We start from the raw sequence: 21,275 nt of genomic DNA on the forward strand, positions 1-21,275 counted from the left end.
AAGGAAGACTCTTTGAAGAATTTTTTGAAGAATGTATTTAAATCAAAACATCATTTGAGCGTCATTCGTGGAAACACGAGAAAGTAATTTTTACAGTTGTATCAGCACTGTAGAAATACATTTTTGAGAAAATAATAAATAATAACAACCCAAATTGTACTTGGTGCCGGATGTGAAAGTGAAAGTGGCGACACAAGTGACAATTGTGAAAAACAGCGACGGCGGCGCAAGAGAAGTGACAAATAATGTACAGTGAGAACAATTTCATATAAAATATACTGTGGTCGAGGAAATAAATTGATTATTTATGGTAATTCAAGACAATCATTTTGAAACGAGAAAACCACAAGAGAAATGTTGCGCGATTAATGGCGCTGAACGGTCGACGGCGTTTCGATCCTTTAGGTTAGGATCATCTTCAGGACCGGGTTGTTTGATTTACAAACGGTGCTGTACAGGGGGCAAGAACAGAAGGGCGTAAGGACAGAGAGGGGGAAGGTATGAGGAGAGGGAAAGGACCACAGTGGGCCCGAGTGCAAGGCGAGTTGTATTTGAAAAAAGCAAGGTAAAGGGGAGAAAAAGGGAGAAAGGACGTGGTGGAGTAAGGAAGAAATGAATTAACCTGAGGGGTCGTCGGACAGTCACGAAGGAGGGTCCGCGTCGGAAGGAGAGCGTTGTGTGCTGCAATAAAGGGGGGGACAGAGGACAAGGTTAGGGTGAGAGAAGGACGAAGGGGGGACGAGGTTCAGGCGAACCGGAGTGCGGGTTACCTGGTGATGTTCGTCAAGTTAATCTAGAGGCGCGGGGCGCGTCTGAGGTTGAACGTCGCCGGGCGGTGAAAGGATCTTCGGGGCTTAGCCAGGTCCCGTCAGAGGTACTCCTAAATACAAAGGCCAATAAGAAGCGATCCAGGGACATGAAGTGGTGAACTAAATAGGAGGCCATCTACAAGTAGTGAGGTACTTACTGGGAGTGCGGAATGAATCCGGAGCAGATCAGGGGTGCAGCTTGACTTCGTGTGGCAATTCGAGTGGGGAGGCCTTGGCGGGGAAGTGTTGAAGTCAAAGCCGATGGGATCACGTGAGTGCGACTAGGGGGCGGGGCTAGCTGGCTAATTGGGCCCGGGGAAAGACTAGAAAGCGGAAAAGGGAAGAGGTGCGCGCGGGAAGAAGGGTACAACTCAGAGAAGACAGACTAAGGTAGAAAGATAGGTCATGTGTGAAAAGCATTTGAAGATGATAATACATTTGGAGACAATGATTTATAACACAATGCACTACAATAATGAGAGTGATTATACATTGTGATTGGTAAAGGGAGGGGACAAAGGAAAAAGGGAGGGAAGAGGGGAAGAAAAAGGGGAAAAAAGGGGGGGAGGGGGGAATAAAGGCGAAAACACAACAATGAACACATTATCTCAGTTATGGAAGTAAGTCACAGGGGTGCGAAGGGTCAGGACAAGGTTCAGAGTAGAATGGTGCTATTCCATTCATCAAGTGTGTTCAGGCCAGCATGGACTGAGTTACAAGTGGAAATCCATTTACATTCGCATTTATTGAGGAGTGCTTTGATGTCGCCCCCTCTCAGCGGTAGTGTAGGTTGCTCTATTACTTGCCAAATCATATCAGTCTCGCAGTGGTTTTTGAGAATGTAATGAGAAACCAGGGGCGCAGTAAGGACCTTGCAGTGGATTCTACTTTTGTGTTGGATAATCCTTTGCTTGACCATTTGGGTGGTTTGTCCGATATAAATGAGGTTGCAAGGGCAGCGGACAGCATAAATCACATTTTGAGATTTGCAGTTGGTGAATGTTTTGAGTTTGTAGGTAAGATTGTCGGTTTTAAATTCTTTAGTATTGACTGTAAGGTCGCAGACACTGCAAGACGAACATTTATAGTGTCCGATGGCAGGAGGTAGGCCCCACATGGACGTGATAGTGTTTATTTTGGGGTCTGTGGTGGGCCATGTAATGGCATGTACCAGATGGGTAGCCAAATTATTCCCTCGTTGGTATGAAAACAGTGGAGGTTGGTCGAAGGTTTCAAAGGGTTGAAGTAACTTCCAATTACGCTTGATGATTTTGTTGACTTCGTTGCTGCAGGGACTGAACTTAGAGACAAAAGGAATCCTCGTCATAGATTTTTTGGGTTGTGGCATGAGTAAATGTTCACGGTGGCAGTACCAGGCTCTCTTGCGGGCTCTGGTAACTAGGCGTTTAGGGTAGCCCCTATCAAGAAGTTTCTGGATGAGAATGTCTGATTCTCTGAAGTAATCTTTGCGCCACTTACAGTTCCGGCGGATCCGTAGAAATTGCCCATATGGGAGGCCATCTCGGAGACTGCGTGGATGATAGCTGGAGTATTGAAGTAAAGTATTTCTTTCAGTCGGTTTCCTGTATAAACTTGTGCCAATTTTGTCATCTTCCGCGTGTATTAGGACATCCAGGAAGGGCAGGTCATTGGATTTGGACTCATGGGTAAATGTGAGATGGGCCTGAGAATGATTCAGCCATTGGACAAAGTTCTCTAGAGTCTGTGTTGAACCTTTCCAGAGGAGGAGGACATCATCAATGTAGCGACGCCATAGGGTAATTTGGGTGATAAATGGGTTTTTTGTGTTGAGAATGAGGGTCATTTCCAGATTGTGGACGAACAGGATGGCAAAATTAGGAGCAAAGCAAGCGCCCATAGAAACTCCCTTAATTTGGAGGTAGAATGTATCGCGATACAGAAAATAGTTGTTTTCTAACGCCACTTGAAGTAGATCCATGATGAATTCCGTGGGAATTAAGGTGGGTCTCGGTCTGGATTCGAGTAAAGTTTTGATGACCTGTAGTCCCTCTTTGTGGGGAATGTTAGTATAGAGAGATTCAATGTCTAACCCCACCATCAGGTCAGTTTTGGTGTCAAAAGGCCGGTCCTCTATAGTACAAATGAGGTCCATGGTGTCTTTAATGTATGTTTCAGTGGATGGAACAAATTCTTTTATAATGGCGTCAATGTATTTACCCAAGGGTTCGAGAATGGAGCCACACCCCGAGACGATGGGACGGCCTGGTGGGTTGATATTGTCTTTATGGATCTTAGGAAGGATGTACAGGACTGGCGTCCTGGGGTTGGGATTGTTGAGAAACAGGTACTCTTTCTGGGAGATAATATTCTGTGATTTGGCTTGTTCCGTGAGGACATTGATTTTGTTGCGCAGGTCCGGTAAGGGGTCCTTGGTGAGGGGTCGGTAATGAAGGGTATTTGAAAGTTGTCTTTTGATTTCAGTGTCATATTTTTCAGTGTTCATGACAACGATGCCTCCACCTTTGTCTGCTGGTTTGATGGTGGGGTTAGACATTGAATCTCTCTATACTAACATTCCCCACAAAGAGGGACTACAGGTCATCAAAACTTTACTCGAATCCAGACCGAGACCCACCTTAATTCCCACGGAATTCATCATGGATCTACTTCAAGTGGCGTTAGAAAACAACTATTTTCTGTATCGCGATACATTCTACCTCCAAATTAAGGGAGTTTCTATGGGCGCTTGCTTTGCTCCTAATTTTGCCATCCTGTTCGTCCACAATCTGGAAATGACCCTCATTCTCAACACAAAAAACCCATTTATCACCCAAATTACCCTATGGCGTCGCTACATTGATGATGTCCTCCTCCTCTGGAAAGGTTCAACACAGACTCTAGAGAACTTTGTCCAATGGCTGAATCATTCTCAGGCCCATCTCACATTTACCCATGAGTCCAAATCCAATGACCTGCCCTTCCTGGATGTCCTAATACACGCGGAAGATGACAAAATTGGCACAAGTTTATACAGGAAACCGACTGAAAGAAATACTTTACTTCAATACTCCAGCTATCATCCACGCAGTCTCCGAGATGGCCTCCCATATGGGCAATTTCTACGGATCCGCCGGAACTGTAAGTGGCGCAAAGATTACTTCAGAGAATCAGACATTCTCATCCAGAAACTTCTTGATAGGGGCTACCCTAAACGCCTAGTTACCAGAGCCCGCAAGAGAGCCTGGTACTGCCACCGTGAACATTTACTCATGCCACAACCCAAAAAATCTATGACGAGGATTCCTTTTGTCTCTAAGTTCAGTCCCTGCAGCAACGAAGTCAACAAAATCATCAAGCGTAATTGGAAGTTACTTCAACCCTTTGAAACCTTCGACCAACCTCCACTGTTTTCATACCAACGAGGGAATAATTTGGCTACCCATCTGGTACATGCCATTACATGGCCCACCACAGACCCCAAAATAAACACTATCACGTCCATGTGGGGCCTACCTCCTGCCATCGGACACTATAAATGTTCGTCTTGCAGTGTCTGCGACCTTACAGTCAATACTAAAGAATTTAAAACCGACAATCTTACCTACAAACTCAAAACATTCACCAACTGCAAATCTCAAAATGTGATTTATGCTGTCCGCTGCCCTTGCAACCTCATTTATATCGGACAAACCACCCAAATGGTCAAGCAAAGGATTATCCAACACAAAAGTAGAATCCACTGCAAGGTCCTTACTGCGCCCCTGGTTTCTCATTACATTCTCAAAAACCACTGCGAGACTGATATGATTTGGCAAGTAATAGAGCAACCTACACTACCGCTGAGAGGGGGCGACATCAAAGCACTCCTCAATAAATGCGAATGTAAATGGATTTCCACTTGTAACTCAGTCCATGCTGGCCTGAACACACTTGATGAATGGAATAGCACCATTCTACTCTGAACCTTGTCCTGACCCTTCGCACCCCTGTGACTTACTTCCATAACTGAGATAATGTGTTCATTGTTGTGTTTTCGCCTTTATTCCCCCCTCCCCCCCTTTTTTCCCCTTTTTCTTCCCCTCTTCCCTCCCTTTTTCCTTTGTCCCCTCCCTTTACCAATCACAATGTATAATCACTCTCATTATTGTAGTGCATTGTGTTATAAATCATTGTCTCCAAATATATTATCATCTTCAAATGCTTTTCACACATGACCTATCTTTCTACCTTAGTCTGTCTTCTCTGAGTTGTACCCTTCTTCCCGCGCGCACCTCTTCCCTTTTCCGCTTTCTAGTCTTTCCCCGGGCCCAATTAGCCAGCTAGCCCCGCCCCCTAGTCGCGCTCACGTGATCCCATCGGCTTTGACTTCAACACTTCCCCGCCAAGGCCTCCCCACTCGAATTGCCACACGAAGTCAAGCTGCACCCCTGATCTGCTCCGGATTCATTCCGCACTCCCAGTAAGTACCTCACTACTTGTAGATGGCCTCCTATTTAGTTCACCACTTCATGTCCCTGGATCGCTTCTTATTGGCCTTTGTATTTAGGAGTACCTCTGACGGGACCTGGCTAAGCCCCGAAGATCCTTTCACCGCCCGGCGACGTTCAACCTCAGACGCGCCCCGCGCCTCTAGATTAACTTGACGAACATCACCAGGTAACCCGCACTCCGGTTCGCCTGAACCTCGTCCCCCCTTCGTCCTTCTCTCACCCTAACCTTGTCCTCTGTCCCCCCCTTTATTGCAGCACACAACGCTCTCCTTCCGACGCGGACCCTCCTTCGTGACTGTCCGACGACCCCTCAGGTTAATTCATTTCTTCCTTACTCCACCACGTCCTTTCTCCCTTTTTCTCCCCTTTACCTTGCTTTTTTCAAATACAACTCGCCTTGCACTCGGGCCCACTGTGGTCCTTTCCCTCTCCTCATACCTTCCCCCTCTCTGTCCTTACGCCCTTCTGTTCTTGCCCCCTGTACAGCACCGTTTGTAAATCAAACAACCCGGTCCTGAAGATGATCCTAACCTAAAGGATCGAAACGCCGTCGACCGTTCAGCGCCATTAATCGCGCAACATTTCTCTTGTGGTTTTCTCGTTTCAAAACGATTGTCTTGAATTACCATAAATAATCAATTTATTTCCTCGACCACAGTATATTTTATATGAAATTGTTCTCACTGTACATTATTTGTCACTTCTCTTGCGCCGCCGTCGCTGTTTTTCACAATTGTCACTTGTGTCGCCACTTTCACTTTCACATCCGGCACCAAGTACAATTTGGGTTGTTATTATTTATTATTTTCTCAAAAATGTATTTCTACAGTGCTGATACAACTGTAAAAATTACTTTCTCGTGTTTCCACGAATGACGCTCAAATGATGTTTTGATTTAAATACATTCTTCAAAAAATTCTTCAAAGAGTCTTCCTTTTTCCCCTCGGTCTAATGTCTTGGACATACAATTTTAATTGTCTAGCGTAATAATACCTGTTGAGAATTGTTGCTCTTTCTTACATGGCCTAGGCTTGCGGCATAATTCTACCACATCCAAACAATCATGATCCCTTCTTCACAACGAGAGTTTGGCAATAGAGTTGCCAGGTTCACAGTAGAGTACCTTACCACAGTCACATTTTCAGCACCCAAGATTACTCTCTCGTACTTAGTCAGCTGACTAGAAGTTAAATATTTGTGTGCGGGTGAGAGTCAAAATAATTTCAACAGAATGTGGCACATACACTTTGACTGGATACCCCATCACAATTGGTTCACTTTGTTCCAGACTCATGCAAGGAGCTGCTACTGCTTTCAAACATCCTGGCAACGCTGCAGCCACTGAATCCAGAATAGCAGAAAAATATGCTACTGGACGTCGTGCCATTCCATGTTTCTGAGTTAGGACTGAAAGTGCACATCCATCTCTCCCACAACAGTATAACGCTAATTCTTTTATATAATCTGGTATTACCAATGCAGGTGCTCGACAAAGACTGCTTCTCAATTTTATAAAAGCATCCATACTTTCATCATCCAGAACAACTGGATCTTTCACATCTTTTCGAATTAACCTCTGTAGAGGTTTCGCAATCATTGAAAAACCACATATCCACTGACGACAGTATTCAACCATTCCCAAAAACATTTGTACTTCTTTCTGAGTTTTGGGTGGACTCATCTGTTTGATCACACTGATTCTTTCTGGAGCTACTTTTCTAACTCCCTTTTCTATTTTGTGTCCAAGGTACTGTACTTCCTTTTTACAAAATTGTAATTTTGCTGGGAACACTTTGTGTCCTCCCTCTGCTAAATGGTTCAATAGGGCAACTGTGTCTGACACACATGCTTCTCGTGTCTTTGATGCCATCAGTAGGTCATCAATGTATTGAACCAAAACCAAATTACCTGGCATGACTAGAGTCTCCAAACATTTTTTCAAGATCTGATTACAGATTAAGGGGCTCTCTGTGTACCCTTGAGGAACTCGGCACCATGCCAAAACACGGTCTCTGAACTGGAATGCAAATAAATACTGGATTTCCAGATGCAAAGGAATTGAGAAGAATGCTTGGCACAAATCAATCACTATGTACCACTCAGCATCACAAGGAATTTGATAAAGGATCACTGCTGGATTTGATACTATTGGACAACATGGGACCACAATTTTATTAATATTACATAAATCCTGCGCTATCCTATATTTTCCGCTGGGCTTTTGATACCTATGATGGGCGAATTACAAGAACTGCCCATTATTTCTTTTACAATTCCCTGTTCAATTATTTGGTCAATCACAGGATCAAGTCCTGCAATTACTTTTGGACTCATTTTGTATTGAGGTGTGCTCAGATACACAGGACCATCCTTCACTATTACCTGAATCGGATCTACATGTGTCATGACGCCAATTTCTTTTCCTGTGAATTTCCACACATCTGAACTCACTGCATTTTTCAATTCTTCAGGCAGATTCTCTTCTGTGAGAAGTGAAAACAATTCATCCACTTCTGTCCCTTGCTTTGCTAGCATCATTTTAAATTCAACATCCTCATCCGGTGTCTGAAATGCAATACCATCTGGTGTACAATAGATAGTGCAGTTCATTTTACTTAGCAAATCCCTTCCCAAGAGAGTCACTGGGCTCGAGTCACATACCACAAACCGATGCAAGTCTTTGAAATTTCCAATATGAACTCTATTGGATTTTTGACTGGCATTCTAATATGTTTATTCGAGACTCTTACATCTTGGATAGTATCTCCCGAGAGGGGTAAGTTTGGAATTTCTGCTGCTCTTGCAGTAGAACTGGTAGCACCAGTATCCACTAGGAATGTAATATCATTACCTTCCACCTTTCTGTCAACAAATGGACCTGACTGATCTACCGCCAAGGATGCGCCAAGTACGCACTCTTCCTCCCCCCTCAGGCACCGTCATTGAGATGATTCTGAATCACTGCCATTGCACTGCACCCAATACTGCGTACTCACACCGTGATTCTTACCTATCTGGTCACCTCCATGATGTCCACTGCTCGTACCGTACCTCTGCACTTGGGCATTCACATTATTTGGTATGGGAGCTTGTGGCACCTGTAACTGTGGGGTATCTATCTGCTGCTGCTGTTGATTTACACCCACCTCATTCTGCATCTGTGGAATAACATTTTGATTTACCCCATTACTCTTTTTAGCAGCTCTACACTCGTTCTTCCAATGTCCATGCTTTCCGCACACATGACAAGGAAATTTCTTCTTTCTACCTCTACCTTCTCCGGATACCTGACCACTCTGATTCTGACCATTCGTCTGACCACCTGTTTGATTATTACTGTTTTTTGTTGCTCTGCTACCTTCACTTGTGTCCACATAATTTTCTCCTTTAACTTTTTATGATTGCTATCAATTTTGTCACTACAATACTTTGCATACCGTAGGATTTCATCTACAGTCTTGCTTTGCCAACAGATGAAATGCTGCTGTATCATGTTGCTAATCTCAGGTCTCAATCCAAACACAAAACGATACACAAAATGTCCCATATCCTTACCTCCAATATTGTCAAACCCACTATACTGCTTGAAAAAATGCAACAACCTTTTGTATTATGTGTGCACTGATTCTTTTGGTTCTTGGGTCGTTCTGTCAATCCTAACCCAATCTGTTTCTTTCAGCTAGATTTTCCCCTTTAAGTAAGTGATTACCTGATTACACTTTTTCATTACTTCCTCTGATGTTGCACCTGTTTTAGGATCTCTAGGGTATTCCTCTTTTGGTCAATCAACAGTAATCTTACATTCTGTCCATAAATCTGCTGGAACAACAAAATCAAACAAACCATCTCAATCCCTTAAACAGAACCTTTGATACATTTACAAAGCTATCTACCTGCTTATACCATTCAACCGTTTTTTCTCTTTTAACCCGTTAACCGCGATGCAAATTCCGCCGTGGTGTGGGAGTTTTAATGTGTGCGTGGGGCCGTGTCGGCCAACGGCCGTGCGCAGCACTAGCCAGGTAGTGCACGCGATGGCCATTAGCCGATGCACGCACCGAACGGGTTAACCTAGGAAAATCATTTGTGAAAGACAATATATCCTGTCTTGTCCACCACCTGGAACTTCTCTCATTGGGCACGCTCTTTCAACTTGCTCTGTCTCTTTCAATGGAAACATAGATGCTCTTTGGTTAGCTGCTCCTTCTTTCTTTTTCGTCCATCTATTTTTCCATCTATCTACATCTCCCCATTTCTTCAAAATATTAATTATTTCTCTTATCTGCAATCTTTTTCCAGACACATTCAAACTCTCTAAATCCTTGTCAGTAAAAGACAATCTGTATGATTTCTGCAATACTTTTCACTTTTCTATGTCTACTCCATACTCACTAGCAGCTTCGGATATTTTCTCATGAAGAATCTTCGCTCTCCAAGTAATACTTTTTCACAAAAACGACAGTTCTTCATCTCGATAAGTTCCTAATCTGTCTGGATTTATTGTACCAATAATAATTTCTTCCAAATCTACTTTTAACTGACTCACATTTATACTCTGTGGTTGTTGTTTCGGCTTTGTCATTTCTTTTATCCAATTATTTAATTCTTCAGGTGACGGACCTGCTGAACTCCCTGCTACTGGAGTAACATTCGGCCCTATTCTCCTTGGGTCTAATTGTATACCTCTTTGAGGGGTCTCCTTTATCAACTCACAAACCGGAATATCTTACAAGGTTTTATTCGCATTTGCCTGTCCATCTTCATTCGCACCACTCTTGATAATACTTCCTGGGACAGCCAATGCATGTACTTTGGATACATTCTGTCTTTCACCATACAATGGAACTACAGGACCGATTGTTACTGGTACCGTCAATGCTTCTGCATTCAAACTCAACTCATTTAACTTCCGGACCTGTTCCAACCTGGCTTTGTTTAACAGATTCGCTTCACTTTCCCTCACTACTTTTGCTATATCTGAAACTTGTGGAGTCGAAGGAGTTCCCATCTTTTGTTCATAATGACCTCTATCAATTCATCGCCATCAGAATCATTCATATCACCTCCTACACTTGGAGTCTCTATATTGTTCTATTTCTCTTTACATTTACCTCCAGTCTGCTCATCAACTGTTAATACTGGGTACAATCCTTCCGTTACCACATTTCTTCTCCATCTCTTTAGTTTTTGTTCCCTAGTTTCAAATGGGTATCAGAACATCATACTCCTGTAACCTCTGTTACCAATTCTGTACTTTTCTCTCTCAAATGCCTCAACTTTCCATTATTCCAATTCTTCGTACTGCGTCAATCTAGGATTCAGAGCTAATGAGTTCATTCTCAGATTCTTCAATATCCTTACATTAAATGTACCATGCTGTGGAAAAGCTAGAACACCATCATCTTTCGTATACTCCATTCAGTTCTCTAACCACATACACGTATGATATCCTCGTTCTAACATCATATAAAAAGTAGGCCTTTTCGGAGGTGGAATCGAAATTCCCTCTCTGGTCAAAATTGGTTTGTCCTTTTTTAAATAAATTCTTTCTTTTCTGCATCAACTTAATTTTCTGACTCATTCCACTAATGGGTCTTATCATAAGTAAATAACAACCTTTCCAAAATTCTATTTATTCTATTGGTCAACTTTCGTCCTATACTAGCGTGACTCACACCAACCGTCCAATCAAGGCTCTCTACGTGTCTATTATGAACCAACCAATCACAGCTCAGTACATGCCCACAGGCTGACCAATGTCAGCGCTGCTTTTCCTGACGTCAGTATTACTCCTTCTACTGACCCTCCCATAACAACATATTATGGCAATATTTTTCTTAAGTTTTCTTAAATCAAAATCGGTAGTAACAACACAAAATATTGCTACCTTGTCTGTTCCACTAAATAAAGAGATAATCTTCACCTTTTCAAGAAGCTTTCCTTACACTACAAGTAATAATAACGACCAGCGTTATCTCACTTCTTTAACAAGCTCTGGGAGGACCTGGTACTCCTCTAAGGATAAGGCCAAAATTTCACAAGAGGACATTTTGGTGTGAAAAGAGGTCTTTTTACTCTTCTGGGGATAAGGCTAGAGTTTCGGAAGTAGACCTTTCGCTATTTAACGCACTCTACTTACATATGAAATTTCCCTAATATAACACCTACAGCCCTCTGTAGTTTTTAGGTATTATTACAGCAGACATAGTACTTCTGCAGTGTGATTGCTTTACCACACTCTTCTTCTGCCTACTTCAGACTAGTTTCTATTTCCCGGGCTTTCCTCAGGTATCTCTGCACCTGTACTTCTAGATAACATAGAACAGGACACTAACTTTCGTGTTAAGAACATTTAATCAATAATCATTACCAAACTAATCAATAATCAAACCGTCCTCTGCTACCAAGTAACTGATCCAGAGCAACACCAATAATTGATCAGGGATCAATACTCAATAATCATCATCACTTCAATGGCCAATACACATTCACCCAGAATCCCTGATGCGCTGGGGTCAATTTATGTGTACGTTCAATTCTTTTCTCATAGGTTCTTTTGTGACATCCTTGAAGATATTTCTGACTTATACATCGACTTTCCTTCCACTTGGTCGATGGACCAACTAGTTGAATAGTTGATGGCAATGATAATACTATCTAACTAACTAATCAGACAGCTAAATAATCACAGACTCTCTGTAGATTTAATAATGAAATGTATCTCAAAATAAAGGTTCATGCTCAACTGCATCAGATCCCACAATACAAACAATGAATCGAAGAGAGAGATAAAATATGCAAATCTAATTAATACAAATTCATCAAAAGGCAATGACTTTATGCAAATGAAGGAGTGGATAGATTAAGAGACAAACGTTTCAGCAAAATAATGTGCAAAACATAATACACCTAACAGAGGGGATAGATGAAAAGACAATAGTTTCATCTAAATAATTGATATCAATACATCATTGACGGAGTGATTAGGTGAAGAGATAAAAGATTCAGAGGCAAAATCTATTTGCAAATTAATTATGCAAAGTACAGTTCAAAGAGATACAAACCCATAGGATCTGTAGAAAACCCTCCTCTGGCCTAAGTGATGGTGGGGGTTCCCCGAAATAGTATCAGGGAACAAATACAAGGACAGGAAAAGGACAGGAAACATCTAGGCCTCTCTGCAAACCGACGGACAGTGACGCATCTCCCCTCTTCTCTCCTGCCAGCCTAAGCTTAAAACAACACCCTTAAAGGCACCTCAATTATACCCTAAAACTAACATGGCTGTCCCATAAATGTGCCACAAATGTTGCAAACTTTTATAAACTCGCAAAGGGATTGGTGGGCTTGGGAGGTGGTGTTGTCACACAACCATGACTTCACCTTTAATTCAACTGTTTTATTGTTCAACAATGTTTCTCAGGGTTTGAGTCATAGGGCCCCATTAGGATGGCCACCCTAGTGGTGTTGGGACCGGCCACCAGCGGTGCAGCCGCCACCGTGGCATTGACATTGCGACGGGTGCTGCTGTAAGCTGCTGTAAGCAGCACCCGCCGCAATGCCAAAGAGGCACATTGTGCATTGCCATGCACAACGTGGCGGGCAACGCGCGGTGCCTGCCACCTTGAGCATGGCAATGTAGGGGGGTGCCATACGTACTGCCCAAGTGCAGCCCCCCAACACGACCCCCCGGGGGCCCACAACGGACCCCCAAAGCAATTCTCGCCAGCCTTTCCATGGCAGAAAGGCCCCGAAAACACAGTATCATAATATGGATGGCGGTGCCTTACAGGTACTGCCACCATATCATGCCCCAGTTCAGCCCGGCTGACAATTGTAACAATTGCCGATCGGCCGAAACGCGAAAGACAGACTTTCCGTCCATGGTGTACCACCCTCCATGGTAATGTGGCGGGGAATATAAATGATGTTGGTATGGCGGGCAGATCGCCAAGCCGTCCGCCATCATAATGGCCCCCTTAGTTCAATCTCATGTTCTCTACACAAGATACAAAATTTTACATTTTCTTTTCACAAATAATATCATCCGCAGAGTGCATCTTTGGTCCCATGCCTGGGTACATCATTTGGCAGTCATTTGACATTCTGGCCTTCACCATTTTCATGGCCTCTGCGGTGCACAGCGCGTCTTGTCTTGCCTCATGACAGAACAGACTCACTCCTCGAAACTACCCCTCCCATATTAGCCAAGTTTAGGAAGCTGGCTGCTTCATCCAGCACACTAAAGTAAATGAAAATGAACACTTATTAATTATATGATAATACAACCGGTAACTAGTCATAATATCTAATTTTTAATATCGTTATACAATAATATCGAGTTTAGTATATCGACAATACTAAAATATCGATGTTATACATATCGATGTTAAAAATATTGGGTTTTTTTGTTGAAATATCGAAGTATAAAATATAGAATCAAAAATATCGTAATAATAACAATGGTAAAAATATTGGTGAAAAGAGTTAATTTAAATGTGGATTTATTAACTATATTTAGTGAATGTATTTAAGTTTATTAATAGATTAAAACATTTAATTTTATGTAATTTATATAATGAGAAAACAAAAAACGAAGTTGTTTTGTTTCATAATATTTATTTATTTTATATATAATTAGTAATATTTAATTTTAAGACCAATTTTTTAAAAACTAAATGAATAAATATTGAGAGTAGTGGCTTTATCAAATATTAATTATTAATCAGCGAACCAACTACGGATACCACGAGCAGACCCACCACCACCAAGCCGACCATCACGTCCTGGGATCCTGCTACCGTCGAACACATCACCGCAACCATGAAGAAAACCCACTCAGGAGCACCTACGGACCCCTGCCCTCTGCACATCTTCCACAGGGCCGCCGCCGTCATCGTACCCGAACTATGACACACCATCAACGCCTCCCTCAGATCAGGCATCTGCCCTGACAACTGGAAACGGGTGGAGGTGAAACCCCTCCTCAAGAAACCAATGGCCGATCCAACAGACCTGAAGAACTACCGGCCCATCTCTCTCCATCCCTTTGCGGCCAAAGTCACCGACTCGTAAACGCCCAGCTGACCGCCTTCATAGAAGAGAACTCCATCCTGGACGCCTCCCAGTCAGTATTCCGCAGCAACCACAGCACCGAGACGCCCTCCTCTCTGCCAACAACGATATTCGCATGCTGCTAGATCAGGGACACACCGCGGCCCTCATCCTTCTAGACCTCTCCGCAGCTTTCAACACAGTCTCACACTGCACGCTCGCAGCCAGACTACATGACGCAGGCATAAAAGTAGCTACCCTCGACAGGATCCAATCCTTCCTCTCCAGCAGAACTCAGAGGATCCGACTCCCTCCCTTTCCAAACCGACGGAAATCAACTGCGGAGTACCCCAAGGATCTTCACCCCACCCCACGCTCTTCAACATCTACATGGCCCCCCTCGCCGCCATCGTCAGACAGCATGGGCTCAGCAACGTATTCTATGCCAACAACACCCAGCTCATCCTATCGCTCATGAAGAATCCTGAAGACACAAGAAGCTGCTTCCAGGAAGGAATGAAGAACGTGGCGACCTGGATGAAGGACAGCTGCTTAAAGTTAAACTCAGAAAAGACCGATGTCCTCATCCTCGGCCCCTGCACCTCCGCCTGGGACAACTCCTGGTGGCCCTCTGCCCTCAGGAGCCCACCCACCCCTACAGACCATGCTCGGAACCTCTGCATCATCCTCAATTCCTCCCTCTCCATGAACCGCCAGATCAACGCCGTCGCCTCCACCAGTTTCAACTGCCTTCGCATCCTCCGTAAAACCTTCAAATTGATCCCCCGACTGCAAAAGGACCGTCACCCACGCACTCATTACCAGCAGACTAGACTATGGCAACGCCCTCTACGCCGAAATCAACAACACTCTTCTACACCAACTCCAAACCATCCAGAATGCCGCAGCCAGACTCGTCCTCGAGAAACCGCGACACGAGCACATGACACAACAACTACGAGGCCTCCACTGGCTCCCCGTCGAGAGCAGTCACCTTTAAGCTCCTCACCCACAAATTCCTCAACAACATCGGACCCAAATACCTCAACGATAGAGTATCCTTCCACGTACCCAAAAGAAACCTCAGCTCCGCCAACCTCGCCCTAGCAGAGGTCCCCCGCATCCGAAGAAACAGAACCAGTGGGAGAGCTTTCTCCTACATTGCAGCAAAAACCTGGAACAAGCTCCTGTTGAACCTCAGACGCTCCCCGACCCTGCACATGTTCAGGAAGGACCTCAAGAACTGGCTTTTCGACTGATTCAGAGCCGCCGTACCCCCCTCCCCCCCAGTGCCTTGAGACCCTCCTGGGTGAGTAGCGCGCTTATAAATCCCTGATTGATTGATTATGTACAATATGTTATAAAACAATTTATTAAAGTGTAGTGTCTAGCATCTTGCATTATTTTGTAGTAGCTGGAGGGGAAATATTAAATTATATAGTTTCATTAATCAAGATATTTGTCTGTTTAATATTAACTGCAGTGGGCATAGATAATTATATATGGTTAGTATCCAGCATCTTCCCTGAATTAATACTAACTGGAGTGGGAATAGTAAATTATATATCTTTAATGTCCAGCACCTTCCCTGAGTATATATTTATTGGAGTGGGAATAGTAAATTATATATCTTTAATGTCCAGCACCTTCCATGACTATATATTAATTGGAGTGGGAATAGTAAATTACATATGTGTAGTGTAGAGCACATTGGTGTAGAAATATTATATTATGTATGTTTCTAGGTCTGTGACTTTAAAATATGTTTATAAGCTGTAGTAGTAATGTGTATGTATAATATTTTATTTTATATGTACAATTATAATAATTATAACAATATATTTTGATAATACATATTAGTTAAAAAAATATCATTGCATTAAAATATACATTTTAGAAAAATATGTAATAAACATAAATTAATAGAAAAATAATCAGATTTCTACATTTTTACATGATCTTTATTTTTTAATAATAATATACTTAGACAAAAAGAAAATATTTCATGAAGGAAATCTTATACACGGGGAAGCATACAAAATAGAAATACATTTTTATTTTTGTAACATAAAGGGGTCTATTACGATGTGGGACCACCCGCTATGTGTGCGGCGGTCCCACAAATCCAATTAGGATGTGCCTGCCACACTGGCAGGCGCATACCGCATTTTTATCATTGCGGCGGCCAGTGCTTTCAGCAGCACACGCCGCAATCTTAAAAAGGCATTTGTGCATTTGCATGCACAACGTGGCAGGCACCTGCCGTGTTGTGCATGCAAAGGCAGGTATGTGCACCCCCCACCCACCTGGAACCCTAGGGGCCCGCAACAGGCCCCCACATGCAGACTCTGCATGCCTTTCCATGGCGGCAACGCCACCATGGAAAGGCACTTCACCGCCTGCACCTTGCAGACACCGCCACCATATAATTTTCCTTTTCCGCCTGGTCTCCACACATATATTATATTTTTGAACATACATATTTTTCACATTGTCAAATTTTAGGATACAGGTATTTATCTTTTGTAACAGAAAACAATTTTTGTTATTTTAGTTCAGAACGTTTTTGTAACAGATTAATTTTGCAATATAATTTTATAGTTAACAGTTCTTAATTATATACTTATTTTGGTAAAATTAAACAATATAACATAATACACATTTATTACAAAATATTCACATTTTAAGTGGCTAACAATTTTTGTACATGTAATATATATATTTAATTAATATTAATGTATGAAATATTAATAATATTTATTACATTGTTACATTTTATATAAACATGTTTTTGAAAAGGTAAGTTTTTATTTAACATTTGAAAAATGTAATTTTTTTTAAAGCATTTTAAATGATACAAATAAATAATTATAATAATCATTAATATATTTTATATTAATTATTATTAGAATTTTACGATGTAGAAACATTTTTACATTATTTGTAACATGTAAGTACAATATTCTAATATTTTTAGAAAACATATAAGTAATTTATTTATTACTGTATTACATGTTTTGAAATTAATTTCTATGGGGGATATTACCAAGAAATTGCGATAATTATCGCAAAGCGCGCTTAGCGCTGTTTTTTTTTATCGTCAGCTATCGCTGGATTTCATCGTGGAGATAACGCGTTATTATCGACGCTTATCTCCAAGGCGATAGAAAATCCAGCGATAGCGGCGAAACCCAGCAATAGCGCAAGAAATCCAGCGATAAATCCAACGCGCTAATGAAAAGCTTGCTAATAGGCCGGTGAGGACTTAACCTTACAATCCACCTCCCATTGACTAGAATAGTTAAGTCAGGTTTTTAGCAGGTGTTAGATTCCAGCGATATTCGCGGTTAGCGCAATTTTTTTTATCGCTTCGCGGGCATTGCTAATAGGGGAAAGCTGGGTTTGCGATATATATCGCTGACATGCAAATCGGCACCACAATGGTTGCTTTCACCATAAAGCTGTCGCTAACAGCTATTAGCGACAGCTTGCTAGTAGGGCGATAGAAATATCGCCGCTTTAGCGGCAAAAAGTGCCACTAAAGCGGTGATAAGGCCCTTGCTAATATATCCCCCTATTTTTTTTATTATATAACAGTGTGAGAAAGTGGCTCTGTATATACTGTTCCCAAATAGGTACAGTGTGTACAGAGTCCACAGTCCCCAGAGGTTTGACAGAGGCTAAAGTTAGATATAGCCTTAGGTGCCGATCACGATCCGGTAAAAAATTCCCCCGTGCAACTCGTATCGGGTCTTTTTACCGTACGAATCGTACGAACTGGCAATCACGATTCGCATGGTAAAAAGTCCATACGAACCGCACTGGGAATCATTCCCCACACGTCCTCGGGTCGGAAAATGTGTCCGACACGTCCTCGGACGATTTACCTTACAAACGTGAAAATCCAAGTCCGACCGAGGAATCACGATCCATCCCGTGCGTCCGAGGTTACAACCGTATGGAAAAAACACCGTCCGCACCGAACTCCTACAGCAACCATGGAGACATGTGCCCGCATACGCGCCCAACACTCCCCCCAGCCCCCGTACGTCCGACACGTACCCCCCGTATATGTATACCCCCACCCGTCTAGGTACACCCCTGTATGTTCCAGTCGAACCCCCACCCCAGTACGTGTCGTACCACCGTCAATGTACACCCCCCCACCCCTGTACGTGTCGTACCACCGTCCATGTACACCCCAGTACGTTCCAGTCGTACCCCCACCCCAGTACGTGTCGTACCACCGTCAATGTACACCCCCCCACCCCTGTACGTGTCGTACCACCGTCCATGTACACCCCAGTACGTTCCAGTCGTACCCCCACCCCAGTACGTGTCGTACCACCGTCAATGTACACCCCCCCACCCCAGTACGTGTCGTACCACCGTCAATGTACACCCCCCCACCCCTGTACATGTCGTACCACCGTCCATGTACACCCCAGTACGTTCCAGTCGTACCCCCACCCCAGTACGTGTCGTACCACCATCAATGTACACCCCCCCACCCCAGTACGTGTCGTACCACCGTCCATGTACACCCCAGTACGTTCCAGTCGTACCCCCACCCCAGTACGTGTCGTACCACCGTCAATGTACACCCCCCCACCCCAGTACGTGTCGTACCACCGTCAATGTACACCCCCCCACCCCTGTACGTGTCGTACCACCGTCCATGTACACCCCAGTACGTTCCAGTCGTACCCCCACCCCAGTACGTGTCGTACCACCGTCAATGTACACCCCCCCACCCCAGTACGTGTCGTACCACCGTCCATGTACACCCCAGTACGTGTCGTACCACCGTGAACCTACACCCCAGTACGTTCGAGCCCCACCCCCACCCCAGTACGTGTCGTACCACCGTCAATGTACACCCCCCCACCCCTGTACGTGTCGTACCACCGTCCATGTACACCCCAGTACGTTCCAGTTGTACCCCCACCCCAGTACGTGTCGTACCACCGTCAATGTACACCCCCCCACCCCAGTACGTGTCGTACCACCGTCCATGTACACCCCAGTACGTTCCAGTCGTACCCCCACCCCAGTACGTGTCGTACCACCGTGAACCTACACCCCAGTACGTTCGAGCCCCACCCCCACCCCAGTACGTGTCGTACCACCATCAATGTACACCCCCCCACCCCTGTACGTGTCGTACCACCGTCCATGTACACCCCAGTACGTTCCAGTCGTACCCCCACCCCAGTACGTGTCGTACCACCGTCAATGTACACCCCCCCACCCCAGTACGTGTCGTACCACCGTCAATGTACACCCCCCCACCCTTGTACGTGTCGTACCACCGTCCATGTACACCCCAGTACGTTCCTGGCGCACCCCCAACACAACCTCCTAAGTACGGAGCGCACCCCATGCCCCAACATCACAACCGCATGTACGAGTCGTACAAAGCCACACACAAGGACAGAATCGTACAACCAAATGGCCCATGTACACACCGTACACACGCTCAAAACGCACGTACACAACAAGGACAAAACAAAACAACACAAGAATACACCATTCGAAAGGCACACAGCCACTAAACATGGCCAACAACCACTAAAATAACACAATCACTGACCTGCAACTGTCAAAAACAAACAGAGGCCCAATACACCACCACTCCTTATAACACACCCACCCAAAATTCAAACACTGCCACACCCACCCATGGACCAATGAAAAGGGCCCACACACACAAACCATGAGCCTTTGCAACAGACTCACTGCTGCCAGACACCACAGAACCAGACTACAAGCTACACCACATCTTACACTTGCACACCTTCACACGACCACCCTCACAAACACCCTCTCATCACATTCACACACACACACAACCATCCACACCCCCCCCCAACATCCACAGGACCCGGATCTGCAGGAGACCGATCCCACCGGCAGCGACCACTCTCACCACTCTGCGGACGACCCCGACCGACCTGGCCCCTCTGGTGTCCAACCACCTGCAGCACCTGCGTCAGGTACAACCGTGCCAACCACCACCCCCACTCCTGCCACATCCCAGGAGACACCCAGGATCCCTGCCCCAACACCACAATGCAGCCAGGCTCGCCAGGAGGGACACGGTGTCCCGGGCACCCAGGAGGAGGCAGGCGACAACGCCAATGCCACCCCTCAGGGGTCCCGGAGACCCGATGTTCCCACAAGTGCAGGCCAGACGCAAGTGGGCAGGGGTGGTGGGAGTGGAGGACGGCGGAGGCGCGAGCCTGACCAGTTGGCTGGGGATCCGGTATTTTCCCATGTCCGTAACATCCTGGACTCATACCGGCAGGACACCACGGGCATGGCCCAGGTTGTGTCCGTCCTCGAGGGGATCAAGGTCCAGCAGGCCCAGCAACATGCGGAGCTAATAGCCTGTCTACAGGTACACCAACGGAGGATGGAGGACAGACAGGCTGAGCAAGTGACGGCGTCCCAGGGGATTCACGCTGCACTCCGTCGGATGGCCGACACCATGGCCGACCCTCCCTGTGCCAGAAGGCGGAGAACATCACCACCCACAGGGAGGGATCATGAGGAGGAGGAGGAAACATCCGACGGAGCATCCCAGACGTCGTCATGGCCTGCTGCTGAGGTTCCCCGCAGGAAGCCGGGTCGTCCACGGAAAGGACCGTGAGGGTGGCTGCTACATCACCATCTCCCAGGACACCTGGCCTGGCACCTGGCCCACTGGAGCAACAGCATCAAGAGACATTCTCTGCCACATGGCCCTGCTGGTCACTGGCTGACCAATGTTGACAAAGACTGTGGCATGGACTCTGAGGATTTCCAATGGCAAGGACACCAACTCCCCTACTGAACTTTGGATTCCCTAATCCCGGAAAGCCCCTCACTTTGTCCCCCCCCCCCCCCAATAATAAATCACACTATTAAGAGTAGATGCCTGCTGGTAGCATTATTACCT

Source organism: Triturus cristatus, chromosome 3_2, assembly GCF_964204655.1.
Source record: "Triturus cristatus chromosome 3_2, aTriCri1.1, whole genome shotgun sequence".
NCBI classification, from domain to species: domain Eukaryota; kingdom Metazoa; phylum Chordata; class Amphibia; order Caudata; family Salamandridae; genus Triturus; species Triturus cristatus.